We start from the raw sequence: 5,076 nt of genomic DNA, 5'->3' as shown, positions 1-5,076 counted from the left end.
TAGCAGATACTGCAAATCCACTGTCAGATCAAATCACTGTGCTCCCTGATCTATCCAGCAAAGACATTCTTAACTATTTTCCCCAGAGTTTTTCCCTTCAGCCCAGTGTATGAAAAATCACACCGAAAAAGATGCCTGGTTCTCCCTACCTAAAGCCCAGGAGTCAAGAACTGAATAAACTTTGTGTCAGTATTGGAACAAAAAAACATGGCTGTGTAACCATGCAGGCTTCCGAGAGGGGAAGTTTTTAATGAGAAATTCTCTTCGAAAACAATATAGCCAAATCTCTGGGCATAAAGCAAGCATATTAGGAAAAGGGAAAGAGAAGGGGAAAGGCCACCACGCTTATCAAATTTCAAAAATAAAATCAGTCCAGCTAAACTTAAACACATTATTACTTGCCCAAATAAGTTCCCAAGCCCTTGAACATGCACAGAGTTCATTCCAGCAAGGATATCTCCAAAGGGAGCATCTGAGACTCCTGCTTGGATGTTGTTATACAAGGCCTCCTTGCTCTTTCCACAAATGTTGGCACATTTATGTAGATTGCAGAAGTATGTAAAAGTGTATCTCTGGGAGGCACCATCTGATCCAGACAAGAAAAACATCATTCCAATGCCACAAGGCCAGCCAGCAAATCAGAAAATACCTAATGGCTGGTCTAGGCCACACAAACATATAGGCTGTGTTCACACAAACATTTGCAGCGCACTTTTCTTTCATCATGGAATACAATGAACCATAAGCTAACCAAATGGGCTGGCTTCACACAGCATGCTAAGATGCAGAAAAGTTAGCTAACCAAGTTTAGCATGTTGTGCAGATGTATGTGTTTTGTCCTTAACTAACCTGCCTAAGAGTATTCTAGGAATACAACCAGAGGGGGTTTTGTTAAGAGAGCAATTAAGGCTACAGCCTGTAAACATGACCACCTTATACAAAACCTGGCATTATTCTCCTGTAAAGTTGGATGAATAATACAGTATTATGAGTTTTGGCAAACAATTCTCAGAAAAGCATGTGGCATACCAACAGCCAGAGTGACACGTGTCCTCGGACAGTCTTTTGAGGCCACATCCTGTTTTCAATTGGAAGAACTGATGAAGAAGACCTCGGTGAAACTTCTACAGTAACCTGAAACTCTTCTTTTCAGGGTCCAAAAGAGGATCTGTGCTCATCTTTTAGGGCATATTACAGAAGTAGAAGGATGGGAAGAAGAACATACAAATTGCTTTGCCAGCCAGAAAGGTCCAGTTAGATGTTAAGAGTGGTGTATGGTTGCCACCAAAACCTGATTTTGTTTTGGATGGAATGCCAGTTATTGCCCCTAAAGCCTGTTTTAAGGTTCCTATAGTGGTCAGCTGGTCACACAGTAAGCTCCCATATTAAGCGGGAAAGAAGAAAAGATTCCCAGAGAAAGCCAACAACCAAGCAGAACCAAAATTAACACATGGACGTTAAGCATTAAATTATGAATCGGACCCAAATATTCTGTTAATCCATTTCCTTGGCTATCTCTCTCTAGTAGCTCATGTGCCCTGAGGAAGATACCAATTCCTTGTTGTTTGTCCTGACTGTTAGGAGTTCAGAGGTAGGCTGCCTCTGAATATGGGAGCTCCACTTTGCTAGCATAGCTAATAATTACACTTTGACAGTCCTTTCTCTTAACCCTTTTAACCTTATTCTTGTCCATCTCTAACCCAGTTCACCCACCAACTTTCAACAAAGAGTTTGCTGGGGCAAAGCGTTTTGTGGCTAACAGCTATATTGTTAAACACAAATACTGTCCAAAAGTATTTGTGGACTACAGTCTGCAAGTTTGTTAATTATTTTTACATTTTCTTCCTGCCTTTCATTTCCATTATGATGTTCTCCACTGTCTACACCAGTGTTTCTCAACCTTGGCAACTTTAAGAGGTGTGGACTTCAACTCCCAGAATTCCCCAGCCAGCACTGGGGAATACACTACACTGTAATAGCATCAGAGGTCAGAGAATGCTGGGTTAGGGTTAGGGTTAGGAATGCTGGGCAAAATAGGCCTTGACCCTAATCCAAGCACAACTCTTATGTTCTGTTCTCTTTTTTTTCCTGCTGAGCAGCCCACCAGTTATGGATGACCTTAAATCCTGAATTCTAGATAGTGTTGTTGTTTAGATAGCAACATGGACCTTCTCTATCTCAGCCAGCACTACATTATCTCTTGTGCATGATGGGCCTTTTGTTCAGGGCCTGCTAAACTCCCAAAGGCCTATAAAGTGTTTTAGCTAAAAAAAACAGATGTCTGAAAAGAATGTACTGTATATAGGCATAATTATGTAGAACAATGATTATATGTGACTGTACAATGTATAGTGTGCCCAGGATATGCAACCATTTTGATCTGGCCCCGTTCTCAGCAATGATTGTGGAGGAAAAGCTTTGATGAGATATTTGCCCAGACTGAGTCCCAATATTTATAGTAAATGTGGACTGAGCCTTAATCAGTCCTCTTAGCTTAACAAAATGAAGACTTGGCTGTTGAAGTCTACTGCTGTGAAAGGGGGAAAAAAAGCAAGGGTGGGGGGTGGTCTTTTTGTAATCTCTCCAAGAGAAATCCTGGCATGCCTCAAGCTCTTCAACTCCCAGCATAATACCACAATTGTTTCTGCCTAAAGATTAAGAAGGAAAGCTACTTGGCAGTATTTTTGCACCCGAGCTGCTGGAGATCTCTCTTGGACTTTTGTGGAACAGGAGGGCTCAAGGAAAGCCCTGTACTGGTGCAGGCTGAGCTTTGGGGCATTATTGTTGAAAAATATTGTCTGGGTTCAGATATCACACTTAGCTATAATGAAGTTGGCCTGATTTTGGCTTCACATGAAATTTGAACCCAGAGATTTGCTATGATTTATGGCTGGGAAGCATGAACCCAGACAATGGTGGCTTGTTCAATAAAGCATAGTTAACCTGTGGCTTAGCACAACTTATGAACCCAGCCAACTGCAGCCAGTGCGAGTTGGGGAGTTGGGGGAGCCGTCAAGAATGGGGAGGTAGATCTTTCAGTAACCTGAACACCATCTCCCTTGCAGTCCTCCATGTCTGATCTCTAAACCCCTTCTTGGCTTGGGGCAGGCACATATTGCTGAGTTCTCACATCCCCTATACTGTGGTTTGATTGAACCATGTGCTATTAAATAAGCCACAATTGCAGGGTCATATATCATGCAGAACTAGAAACAGGTAAATCACACTATGGCTTGTGTGTGAACCCTGTCAGTGGCTTACACTGAATGTTACATGTGGCAGTTGTGAGTCACTACACTGTACTTCACTGAGTCTTGGGCAGACTGAGGACTTTCTTCATCCTTGAAGTTGGGATCTAGTTACTGGATAGACCAGTAACCTCATGCATGGTTATACTGTACACCAGTGGGCTCTTCCAGGTCAATGGGATGCATTCACACAATATGTTTAACCTGATAGCTAAATTGACCTGTTTTCTGAGTGTGCACAATACACTGAACCATAAATGAATCAGGCGTTTCACACAAACACACGTGCAAAACGCACTCACACAAAACTTAAATACATTTAAAACTAAGTATCGCACATTTGCTGATGAGCCTGCTAGATAATTGATATGGTTAAGTGTGTTGTGTGAACAGAATCGTCTATGCAGGATCAAAATAAGCTGTTTTATACCAAGTCAAACCAGGATAGACTACAATGACTGGCAACAGTTTTAGACTGACAACTTCTTAGTCATCAATGCCCACTGATAAATGTTAAAAGGAGGTGCTGCACACTTGAGGTAGGTCTTCATCCCTTTGGAATGGGGTTGTCCTGATTAGGCTTTGCCTGTGCAAACACCCTGCCTTATTTGTGGAATTTTACTGGTGTTTCAGTGGAACCTTAGTTTTTCCCCTATCAGATTCAGATCCAGATCCAAATTCACTTCCACTTACTTTTCAACCAAAAAACCATTAATGAGGAAAGGGGCTGTTCCAATATTGTTTGAATTAATGTTTTGAATTCATTTAGCCTAGTGCTGTCTGATCTGAATGGTAGACACATTCGAATATCTCAGATCAAGATCCTTCTCAGCCCTGTTTCTTGAGGTATTTTACCTGGGAGAGTCTGTGAAGTGTATCTTGGATCTCATACATGAAAAACTAGTATCGATTCTCCAAACCTTGCTGAGCTATGGGCCTTGTTGGAAGACCCTTTTTCCCAGATGAGCAAATATGCTTGCCATGATCAAGTAGAAAGACCCAGACAGCGCCGTCCCTGAAAGTTACATGGACTTCTGCAAATCGGGGTTGGCTGGCCCCAAAGCTGCAGGAGATAGAAGCTGGAACTGTATGTTCCTAGTTTCACTACTGCTTGTATGGTCTGACTTCAGTTGTCTTGATTTTTAAATATTTGCTGAAGAACTGGTGATATTCCTGATGATAGTCTTATACTTATCAAAAACTAAGACGGAAGCAGGCTATACATTTTGAGTTTGAATCTCTTGTTTTACAGCTCAGTGTTTGTTCCCATTGTCTTCTCCTCCCTTTCATTATGATGATGCCTTCTTGACATCACAGTCTGCTGCTTCCTCCTCTGGTGAACGAACTATACCTTCCCCTGCTCCGTTCCCAACCTTTCCTCAGCCCCCTTCCCTCATGTCTCCTGAGTCCCCGGACTGTTCTCACAAGTGGATTATTGGTACTAGCTATGAGAGATCTCATTTCCACCCAGGTCTTTGGCGCAGGTGATTAAAGCCCTCTTTTTCCCATCCAGTTTTGTCATTTCTGCCATCTTTCTTCTTTTCTTGTTTTTTGTTTTGATTGTTGTTTCCTTGTTTTTAAATGTTTTTAACGATTTGTAAACTGCTCACAGTTGCTGGGAACCTGGCAGCATATAAATTCAATAATTGTTGTTGTTGTTATTTTCCCATCCTTAGTGGCAAATAAAGCTTTGCTATGATTTCTTTACACAGGCATGATTTCCTCATACATGGGGCAGAACCATTTCCCCCTGAACACGCTGAATGTGATAGTAATGATGGCTATGCCCTCCTGTATAGCCAGAAATGAACAGTTTCAAACACCTCCA

The sequence above is a fragment of the Candoia aspera genome, chromosome 1, assembly GCF_035149785.1.
Source record: "Candoia aspera isolate rCanAsp1 chromosome 1, rCanAsp1.hap2, whole genome shotgun sequence".
In the NCBI taxonomy this organism is placed as follows: domain Eukaryota; kingdom Metazoa; phylum Chordata; class Lepidosauria; order Squamata; family Boidae; genus Candoia; species Candoia aspera.
The sequence above is the reverse complement of the archived record's forward strand: the minus strand, read 5'-3'. Positions refer to the sequence as shown.